The following is an 11,944-nucleotide window of genomic DNA, read 5'->3' as shown; positions in this document are numbered from 1 at the left end:
TTTATTGTTGAGTTCTCAACATATATTGATTGGACTTTATCCCTTTGTGTCACATGCATGAGGTGCAGCTTTTTTCTCCCATGAGTATCATGCCTTTATTTTAGTTTTTGCATCTCAGTGCAGAAGCTTTTTATCTTGATGTAATCCCATTTATTTTTACTTTTACTTGTTTTACCAGTGAACCTGAATCATTAAAACTTCTTTTTTTTGTGTGTGTGTGGTTTTTGGGTCACACCCGGCAGTGCTCAGGGGTTATTCCTGGCTCCAGGCTCAGAAATTGCTCCTGGCAGGCATGGGGGGACCATATGGGACGCAGGGATTTGAACCGATGACCTCCTGCATGAAAGGCAAACGCCTTACCTCCATGCTATCTCTCCGGCCCCTCATTAAAACTTCTTGCGCTCTGTTGACTTGGGTTCAATCCCCAATACCCTATATGGTCCCCCAAGCACTGCTAGGAGTGACCCCTGATTCCTGAAAAGGCAATATTCTGGTATGCCTGCTTATATTTTCCTCCATGTTCATTATGGATTCAGTTCTAACATTGAGATCTTTATTTTAAATTGATGTTCATGTATGGGGCAAAATAGTGCTCCATTCTGCCACCTTCCTTTTTTCGTTCCTTCTTTGCACCATGTATTGAAATGAATTGAAAACAATATTTTTGGGTTTTGAGCCACATCTAGCTTACTTCTGGCTCTACACACAGGGATAGCACCTGGAAGAGCATGGAGGACCATATGTGGTGTCAGGGATAAAACACAGATCAGCCATGTGCAAGGCAAGCACCATACGCACTGTACTCTCTCCAAGCCCTGAATTGAAATAATAGCACAGCGGCGTTTGCCTTGCAAGCAGCCGATCCAGGACTAAAGGTGGTTGGTTCGAATCCCGGTGTCCCATATGGTCCCCCGTGCCTGCCAGTAGCTATTTCTAAGCAGACAGCCAGGAGAAACCCCTGAGCACTGCCGGGTGTGGCCCAAAAACCAAAAAATTAAAAATAAAAAAATAATTTTCAAGAGAAAAATGTATTAGGAATCAAAGATTTTTAATGAGAATGAGTGTGTGAGGGATATATGTGGGAGTTGTGTATGTGAGGTTGATAAGACTTAGAACTGGGAACATTTCCATTTTAGCAGATCATTTTTTTCCAGCTATATTCTATGGAGCCACCAGGTGGAGCTGATATTCCAGTTTACCCTTTACTTTTCATTCTGTTATTTACATAATCTTGGCAGAAATTTTACTTAGCTACAACAGCAAGTTGGACAATCTCTGCAAATAAAGCATAATTTAATGCAGAATAGAGAATTTAAGCAGAAAGGCTTAATTTTATTTTTTTATTTATTTTTTTTTTTGGTTTTTGGGCCACACCCGGTAACGCTCAGGGGTTACTCCTGGCTATGTGCTCAGAAGTTGCTCCTGGCTTGGGGGACCATATGGGACACCGGGGGATCGAACCGCGGTCCGTCCAAGGCTAGCGCAGGCAAGGCAGGCACCTTACCTTTAGCGCCACCGCCCGGCCCCCAAAAGGCTTAATTTTAAAAAATCAAGGGGCCGGAGAGATAGCATGGAGGTAAGGCGTTTCCTTGCATGCAGAAGGTCGATGGTTCGAATCCCGGCATCCCATATGGTCCCCCGAGCCTGCCAGGAGCGATTTCTGAGCATAGAGCCAGGAGTAACCCCTGAGCGCTGCCGGGTGTGACCCAAAAACAACAACAACAACAACAAAAGTAAAATAAAGTCAATGTCATGTCACATACACAAAGCTTAAATTTGCCTCATAAACTTGATTGACTTAAAAGTTAAGTTGAGGGATTGGAGAGAGTATAAGTGGGTAAGATATTTGCCTTGCATGTAGCCAAGGGTTCAATCCCTGGTACCATATATGGTCTCCTGAGCACCGCCAGGAATAATCTCTGAGTGCAGAACCTGGGTATGCCCACTCCCCCACATTCTTTAAATGAACATTGTGTATCAGAGTCCTATCATCACCAATAAACATGATAAAATAGAGGTCATGAATGAGTAGTAATTTTACTGAATACATCAAAGTACGATTCTACCTTAAAAGAAGAAAAGGGACCAGAGCAGTGGCGAAGGCGGTAGGGTGTCTGCCTTGCGCGCACTAACCTAGGGCAGACTACAGTTCAATCCACTGACGTCCCATATGGTCCCCAAGCCACGGGTGATTTCTGAGCGCATAGCCAGGAGAAACCCCTTAGCGTCACCAGGTTGGCCCAACCCTCCCTCCCCACCAAAAAAAGAAGAAAAGAGGGGCTGGAACAATATCACAGTGGGTAGGACGTTTACCTTGCACATGGTCGACCAGGGTTCAATGTGGTCCCCCGAGCGTTCCAAGAGTGATTCCTGGGTGCAGAGCCAGGAGTAAGCTCTGAGCGCTGCCAGTGTGCCCCCCCTAAAAAAAAGAATAAAATAAAATATTAAAATTCTTACAAACAAGCAAAAGATCTCAAATCTTGTCCCACTTTCCCTGCGCTTCTGAGACAGAGGTAAAAATATAAATAATTTGTATGTTAATTACTTAAATAGAGCATTTTATGGACTCTTATTTGAGAAAAGCTTATGTTCGGAAATGTTTGAAAAAGTTAGAAATTTCTGTTTTGCAGTCTTCTAGGAACTTTTAAATTAGATGATTTTGAGTTTCTAAGAGGATCTGTTATGTTTATCAAATCTAATAAACTGAGTCTTCTTTCCCTGGCATGTCAATGCTGGAAAAACATTTAGAGAAACACTCTACTGAAAGTTTTTCTGTTTGTTTGCTTTAGGGCTGTATTTAGCTGTGCCCAGGGCTTTCTAGTGGCTCTGTGCCAGGGATCACTCCAGACAGTGCTCATGAAACCATATGCAGTACAAGGGATCAAACTCAGGTCAACAACATGCAAGGCCAGTCCCTTAACTCACTATACCATCTCTCTGATCCTACTAAAATCCTTAGCACAGAGAAGGAAACCTTCCAAGCAGTGCTCAGCGAACCTGGGGTCACTCCCAGCTAAATCTCAGCCCAGTGTGCAGGTCAGACAGTTCAGTATTAGGATCTGTGGCACCTCTCAAGTGCTAGACACCACCACAGTCATTTCTGGCAGCAATCAGGGGCCTCCAGGATTATATTCAGGACTTCCGCATGCAAGACATGAACTCCAGCCCTTTGATTTCTCTTTTTGGTCCTGTCCTATATAACACTGGCTTGGTGTCTGATTAAAGGATAGGTTTGTGAATTAAAATTTCTTTCATCTTATTTCTCTAATCAAGAGCAATTTTATATTTGGGTATCAAAGGAAGCTTCTTGGTTTAATGAATGGGGAAATCAAGTTGATCAAACTATTCTAAACTTTTAGAAGCACCCATTATTTTTCAAATTATAAATATAAGAAATACCTGTTGTTTGCAATAAATTCATTAAACTCATTCTAAGTCTTTTATGAAAGAATAAAAAATAGTTTAGGTAGCCTTATAAAGAAAAAATATGGAAGACATGCTCTACCAAATAGTAAAGAGACCTACAAAGTTAAGTAAGATTCCAGGCCAGAGAGATATACAGCAGGTAGGGCTTTTGATTTGCATTTGTCTGACCTGGATTTAATCCATAGCATCCCATGTGGTCTCCCAAGCCTGCCAGGAATAACTAAGCACAGAGCCAAGAGTTAAGTCTTAAGACTCACTGCAGGTGAGTCTAAAAAACTAAACAAACAAACAAAAAAAGATTCATACAATAAATAAATTGGAAAAAAAAAAAGAGGGGTTGAAGAGAATTCAGTAGACTGAGTGCTGGGTTTGGTCCCCAACACCACCTCACAGTACCACAGGAAGTGACCTCTAACCACAGAGAGTAGCCACTGAGCAGAGAGAGAGAGAGAGAGAAAGAGAGAGAGAGAGAGAGAGAGAGAGAGAATAAAAAATAATAAAGGCTAACTCATATCTAAGAGAATTTAATACACAAAAGCTAAGTACTATTATAAATGCTGACTGCTATAAGAAAAGGCTAACTTATGGGGCCCAGAGCAGTGGCACAAGGGATAAGGTGTCTGCCTTGCCTGCACTAGCCTAGGATGAACCGCAGTTCAATCCCCTGGCATCCCATATTGTGATTTCTGAGCACATAGCCAGGAGTAACCCCTGAGCGTCACAGGGCGTGACCCAAATGCCCGCCCCCAAAAGCTAACATATAATAAATATTGTTGGGAACGTTTTTGTTTTGTTTTTATTTTTGGGTCACATCCATCGGTGCTCAGGAATTACTCCTGGCTTTGCACTCAAAAATTGCTCCTGGCTGTCTCTGGGACTATATGGGGTGCCGGGATTTGAACCACCATCAGTCCTGGGTCGGCTGCTTGCAAGGCAAAAGCCCTACCGCTGTGCTATCTCTCTGGCCCCATTGTTGGGAATTTATGAATTGATCTCTAATGTCTGTCTATAAGAGGGCGTGAGTTTGTATAGAATGGACTCCTCTTTTTCTGCCCAACTTATACTGCAACCAATCCATGCCTACATTGTATATAGCCCCTCATATATATTATCCATCCTCCCTACCTTCGGTACTCCTATTCTCTCATTCCCCCAATCCTGACCTGTTATCCCCCCCACACACACTATTTAAGCTTCTTCACCCTCAGTTCTTAACTCATTAGCTACCGAGACCGACCTCCTGCCCCAACAAGCCACCACCCAGCTCCCAAACTGAAAAGATACCCTCTCAATCATCTTGGGCACCAGCAAGAAGCTGCAACCACCATTCCTGATGATTCATTCTATGTGGCCCTTCTTCTCACACACATGCCCCCCCAAATGTGGACTGTTACATGCTACTGAATCAGTTCCAGAAGGATCCTCAGCTGAAGGACACTACCTGAACCCTAACTGCTGCAAATCATTTCTCAAACTCAGTAAGACCACAGTATGGGATGAAAATGTGCCCTTGATCTCCTGTCCCCAAGAATATCTCAAAAGACTTAATGGCAATATCTATATTTTCCTTGTATATTTAATATCTTAATAGGTATATCTCTTAATGTGTTTATTTCCAAAGATATAAGTAGACTTCTCCATTCTTTTTTTTTTTTTTTTGTTTTTTTTTTGGGCCACACCCGGTAACGCTCAGGGGTTACTCCTGGCTATACGCTCAGAAGTCGCTCCTGGCTTGGGGGACCATATGGGACGCCGGGGGATCGAACTGTGGTCCGTCCAAGGCTAGCGCAGGCAAGGCAGGCACCTTACTTCTTGCGCCACCGCCCGGCCCCGCCTTCTCCATTCTTGTTTATTTATTCATTTTTTAATCTTTTTATTAATTTATATATATTTTTAAATTTCACTTGTTTTGTTGCTGTTTTATTTAGTTGCTGTTGTGTTTTTTGTTGTTGCTTGTTTTGATTTGCTCTTTTTTCTTTTTCCTTCTTCTTTTAAATTTATATTTATAGCTTCTAGGTAGGCTCCTCCCAGATATTTTTTTCTTTTTTCCAACAGAACCACAGAACTTAAATCATCTTATTCTGCCTCAAAAATTGAAGGAAAAAATATAGATGGTATCAGGAGCAAACAATCACATGAACATTGAGTGGAAATAAAAATTGATCAGACTTAAACACCAAATCCAAGGTCAATGACAACAAAATCAAGATAACCCAATCTACAAGTGCTATACACAGAGGAGACCTATTACACTGGCAGTCCAGGGGGCAGAGGGGTGGCTTGTGATGCATGCTGGGAATGTAGTGGAGGGAGGACAACACTGGTGGTGGGAATGACCCTAATTCACTGTCATAGTGTACCTTAAATATAACTGTGAAAGACTTGCAATTCACATTGGTCACAATAAAGTATATTTAAAAACAAATAAATAAACACTGTCTTACCAGTAGATAAATTAAAAAATAGGTAAATAGAAATTGGTTCCCTATCAAATACTGCCTACAAAGATGGACTTCACATGAATTAAAGACCAAAATTAAAAATATAAACTATGAAGTCGAGGGGATGAAATGTAGGAGAAATATTATTGTGAACCAGGAAAAAATTGGACACAACATTGAGTGTAAGCCATCGGGTAAACATAACTTAATTATAATAAAACTATATAAAGGATAAAGTTTAAAGTAGAGCAAGTGCATTGTGAGGCCCTTGGTTCAATCTCTGGCATCACACAAAAAATTTAGAATTGAGGGGCTGGAGAGAAGCACAGCGGTGTTTGCCTTGCAAGCAACCAATCCAGGACCGAAGGTTGTTGGTTCAAATCCCGAAGTCCCATATGGTCCCCCGTGCCTGCCAGGAGCTATTTCTGAGCAGACAGCCAGGAGTAACCCCTGAGCACCGCTGGGTGTGGCCCAAAAACAAAAACAAAACAAAGAATTGAAAGACAATAAGGACGGGAGAGATAGCATGGAGGTAAGGCATTTGCCTTTCATGCAGAAGGACGGTGGTTCGAATCCCAGCATCCCATATGGTCCCCCGTGCCTGCCGGGGCAATTTCTGAGCATAGAGCCAGGAGTAACCCCTGAGCGCTGCCGGGTGTGACCCAAAAACCAAAAAAAAAAAAAATTAAAAAAAAAATTGAAAGACAATAAAATTAATTAATTTCAATGAAGAATTTTATGCACAATGTTGATAGACAGTAGGGAGAAGATATTCACAAATCTAATGGGTAAAAAACTATAACAAACAAGGAAAAATTGCAAGTTAAAAGAAAAGCAGCCCAATAGGAAAATGACTTAAAGAATATGAACAGCAATTGACAAAAATGGGGGGAAATAAGCAATAAAAAGAAACCCAGTAGCCAAATATGTGTAAGTAAAAACAAAATGACACTTTACATCTGTTAGAGCTAAAGAAGGTAAAGCAAATAATGCCAGCTGTAGCCAGAGAGTGGGGAGATAGGCAATTCCATATAATAGGGTGGGGCTATAGACCCTTTGGTTATTCTGAAAAACAATTTGGCAGTATTTAGTCATTTCAGTAAGAATAAAATCTCTGATGCAGCTCTTCTATATCTGGAGATACAGTTATTCAAAAACTATTCCTGGGACTGGAGAAATAGCATGGAGGTAAGGCATTTACCTTGCATGCGAAAGGTCCGGTGGTTCGAATCCCGGCATCCCATATGGTCCCCTGAGCCTGCCAGGAGTGATTTCTGAGCATAGAGCCAGGAGGAACCCCTGAGTGCTGCTGGGTGTGACCAAAAAAAACAAAACAAAACAAAACAAAAACTATTCCAAAGGTATTTTCATATAGGCTCATAAATCAGTATATCTGATGGAAAATTGACACTAATGAGAATGATATAGCAAAGGAATATGTCAGGAGTCCTCATATGTATGTATGAAAAAAAGCCTGCAAACCACATGCAGCCTTAAGAGGACAAATGGCCTAACAGGATTTTTTGTGGTCACAGCCTGTCCTGCTTAGCAACCAAATCATCCTGGGCCCACAGTGCACATGTGCGGGATATGAGCCACACTCTCCAACTCCCCTCCTTTTCTCTGTCTCCTGACTCCTCTAAGTTTCAAGTAGGGGTCTTCAAACTATGGCCTGCCAAAAGCAGGCCCATAGTTCTCATTGAAATACTGGTGAGTGGGGCCGGGCGGTGGCGCTCGAGGTAAGGTGCCTGCCTTACCTGCGCTAGCCTAGGAGACGGACCGCGGTTCGATCCCCCGGCGTCCCATATGGTCCCCCAAGCCAGGAGCGACTTCTGAGCGCATAGCCAGGAGTAACCCCTGAGCGTCACCGGGTGTGGCCCAAAAAAAAAAAAAAAAAAAAAAAGAAATACTGGTGAGTTCGTTGATTTAACTTTACTTGTTTTTTTTTTTATTATTATATTGTATTTGTTCTCATTTTGGCTTTTTTACTTCAAAGTAAAATATGTGCAGTGTGCATAGAATTTTGTTCATAGTTTTTTTGTTTTTTGTTTTTTTGTTTTTGTTTTTTGGGACACACCCGGCGGTGCTCAGGGGTTACTCCTGGCTGTCTGCTCAGAAATAGCTCCTGGCAGGCACGGGGGACCATATGGGACACCGGGATTCGAACCAACCACCTTTGGTCCTGGATCGGCTGCTTGCAAGGCAAACGCCGCTGTGCTCTCTCTGGGACCCATAGTTTTTTTTTTTTAAACTAGTCCAACCCTCCAATGGTCTGAGGGACAGTGAACTGGCCCCCTGTTTAAAAAGTTTGAGGACCCCTGATAGATAATGCAGGTGATGTCAGATCCCAGGGCAGAAGAGCACTTACAGATTCAAAACCATTCAAAAGCCTCTTCAGGGAGATAACGCTCTTTATTTTAGGTGGGATGGGGTAGTTATAGGAAAAAGTAGGATGTAGAGATTAAGGGGGCCAGTGTGATAGTATAGTGAGTAGGGGGCTTGCCTGTACAGAGCCAAGAGTAATCCCTGAGCATTGTCTGTCTGGTGTACCCCCCGTATAAAATTAATTAATTGAACATTTTTATAAATAACAAGCTTTACTAAGGCAGGTGTTGTTACATAGTTTGTTCACTGTTGGCACATAGTAGGCACTTAGTAAATATTGGGAAAGTTGGTTTTTTGAATGACTGATTCAGAATGACAGTAAACCAAGCCCTAAGAGATTAGGTAGTCTGTCTAAGGTCACAGAACAATTAAATGGAGATGCACTTTAATTTCTCTGTGTGTGTGTCTGAGTGGGGGGGGTGCGGGGGGGTGAGTGTGTGTGTGTGTGTGTGTGTGTGTGTGTGTGTGTGTGTTCCTACTTTGTTCCCTAGGGTGACTAATATTGGTGCAAACCCAACAGTTTTGGGAGATTCAACAGCTAAAATAGCTGCTTAGGGGGCCAAGTTCTGTTCAGAGTGCTCCTGGAAGGATCTACATTAAGTGCAGTTTCTTTGTCAAAGGAAGGTCAAAAGGCTTGTCTTAATTAACAGCCTGTCATTTTATTCTGGGAACTGAAGTTCCCCTTATAATTACCTGCACTGAACACTGAGTCACAAGGTTCCTACGAATGTAACGTAAAAAATGAGGAAGCTGCTGTCAATTACCTCGTCTGGCTTTTAAACAGACTCCACACATTGATGGTGGGTGTGATGTGGTTACATCATACCTTTAAGACATATATAGACATTTACAGTCCTGTGAACCTCAGTAAACAGTGAACACATTTTTTTTTAATTAAGGGGACAATGGATGTGACTCAAGTGGCAAAAGTCCATACCCTGTGTGTGAGGCCCTGGTTTTGACCCCCAAGACCTTATGACCCCCTGGCATTGCCAAGGATAGTCCTGATAGCTCTGGAGCACTGCTAAGCCTGAATATTCTCAAAAGTGGCCCTTCACAGATCTTCTGGACTGAACACTTGGTCCAGGAGACTGGGACCCCCCACGCCAGGCGGGTCTTCATGACCGGCCCTGGCAACTCGGGCCCTAAGGGGGGGGGTGGAGGAGGGAAACCCCTCCCCTTTGTATATTGGACCCCCTGTTTTGTTTGCTAGTAATACTATTTTTTCAAAATAGTTGCCCACGCGACAAATATACTTTTTAAAGCATTATACAAAAATTTTTCTGATCCTAGACTGTTCCTAGGAATAGAATCAGGATGCCCAAGATTTTGATAAAACACTCAAATTGACCTTTATTGTCTAGTCTTTTATGTATTGCCTCTCCCCTCACCCCTGTGTCTCTCCTAACTTCTCATACCCAAACCCTGAATCATTATCTTCCCCTTATTCAATCCTCATTATCCTCAGTTCCTAATTGGGTAGACACCAAGACTGACCTTCTGCCCCAACACCACCATCCAGCTCTTCACTGAAAGACACCCTCTCGGTCCCCAGCTCATGCCTCTACAAATAACTACAACCAACATGCCTGTTGACCCATGCTTGGTGGCCCCTCATGCCCCCATCAAACTATGGACTGTTGCATGACACCGGAATCAGCTTCAGCAAAACCCCTAGTTCAAGGACAATATAGGGTTCTGTAATGCCGAAAAACATGTCTCAAACTCAACTATCACCTGTTGTCTTTAAATACCCTTGTTTTCTTTTTAAAACATAAAAGGGTCACATGTATCTCTTTTGTATATCTCAGATGTATTCCCTTAACATCTATAACTCTTTTCGAACATCCTCATATAGTGACAATTTTGCCCACTAGATTAGTTATTTGATTGTTTGATTTTCCCCCTGTGAGATATGTTTTATAAGCAATACTGGTATAAGAGTAACTCTGTATAGATTTCATGTTTATACCAAGTTACGGGAAATGTTGGACTTTATTCTTCGGCCCCCAGATGCACCAACAATATCTTGTGGCATTGCTTCTCTATTGCATAGGCACATTAAAATGGGAAAATAATACATATGCAAACAAGTTCTTATCTAATAGAGATGGGAACATAAATTTGGTAATGTAATTAGGCCTTTTACCCTGAACATTGGCATAATGATTTGGCTCAGGCCTCAGAAGAATGGGCATCACCCACACACACCTGAACAATGGATACCATCTATGGAAACAACCACAATTGTCTTTAACATTACCAGGATCCAAGTCTCTACCAGATAAGACCTATCACTGCTTTGGCATTGACTTACTCCAAAGAGTGCTCCCAACACCCAGGCGACTCAGCAACAGTCTGCATGCAGGGCAGATCGCTCCACATTTAATGATATGCTGAAACTAGAGGATGCTCCACATCAGCCTGACATTGATGAAAGAAATGAACAGAATCCAGAGTCTTTAAATATAAGAGTCTGATACCAACAATAGCTAAAGTGTGAAAAAGTTTCACCGGGACCTTGAGAATGACTGGAGTTGGATAGACTGGTATGCCTGGAACCCAGATTCTGTCTTATGCCAATAAACTTCTGGGGTGAGGCCTTTTTGTAATCAGGTCAAGGATTTTTTTTTCCATTTTCTCCATTTTTCTGGACCTATGCAAACATTGGTGATTACCACTATCACACCTTTACTATATTTTTTTTACTCTTATCCTTTAAGGAAAAAAATACAACTTACTGAACTTAAAAACAAATTACTGTAGTAGAATGCCTGTCTCGAATACAGGCAGGGGATGGGAAGGGGAGAGGGGGTAATGTTGCACTGATGAAGGGGGGGGTGTTCTGGTTATGACTGTAACCCAAATATGATCATGTTACTTAAATAAAAAAATATATTAAAAAAGAGAGTGGCGTGCTCGCTTCGGCAGCACATATACTAAAATTGGAACGATACAGAGAAGATTAGCATGGCCCCTGCGCAAGGATGACACGCAAATTCGTGAAGCGTTCCATATTTAAAAAAAAAAAAAAAGAGTGGCCCTTCAAAAAAGAGTGAAATAGTCATAATAAGCAAATATAACATGGAGCTAAAGAGGTCTTAGAAAAAAAAAAACAGTGGGGCCGGAGAGATAGCATGGAGGTAAGGCGTTTGCCTTTCATGCAGGAGGTCATCGGTTCGAATCCCGGCGCCCCATATGGTCCCCCGTGCCTGCCAGGAGCAATTTCTGAGCCTGGAGCCAGGAATAACCCCTGAGCACTGCCAGGTGTGACCCAAAAAAAAAAAAAACCAAAAAAAAAAAAAAAAAAAAAAAAAAAAAAACAGTTCCACCAACCATTTTACAGGGGATAAAACAGACCAGGTGGATCACTGAAGGCTTCAGACACTAACTCAGCCCCTAACTCCATCATTCTATTCTTTCCTCTATCATCATAGCTCTCAGAGGTGAAAGGAGAAATAACCAAGAATGCCAGGACTGCAGATTAGAGGGGTGGCAACTGCTTCCCCTGGATCTCATCCTGAGGAGCACACAGTCTAGGTGACAGTCACATGAGAAACTACCCACAGACCCTTTAAGTCATGGACTCTTATGAGTGCAGTTGGAGAGATGACTACACTGAAAACTATCATAACAATGTGAATGAATGAGGAAAGTAGAAAGCCTGTCTTGAGTACAGGTGGGGGGGGGTG

General features: G+C 42.2%; 1 non-coding gene across 1 annotated transcript; it reads left to right on the top strand.

Moving 5' to 3' along the window:
- Nucleotides 1-11,167: 11,167 nt before the first annotated feature.
- On the top strand, nt 11,168-11,274 carry LOC126012877 (U6 spliceosomal RNA). The gene has a single exon (XR_007497225.1). It is a non-coding gene; the product is annotated as a U6 spliceosomal RNA (small nuclear RNA).
- Nucleotides 11,275-11,944: the final 670 nt, after the last annotated feature.

This window comes from Suncus etruscus, chromosome 6 (genome assembly GCF_024139225.1).
Source record: "Suncus etruscus isolate mSunEtr1 chromosome 6, mSunEtr1.pri.cur, whole genome shotgun sequence".
NCBI lineage: Eukaryota > Metazoa > Chordata > Mammalia > Eulipotyphla > Soricidae > Suncus > Suncus etruscus.
Note: the sequence above shows the minus strand (reverse complement) of the source record. Positions and strands in the feature narration are given on the sequence as shown.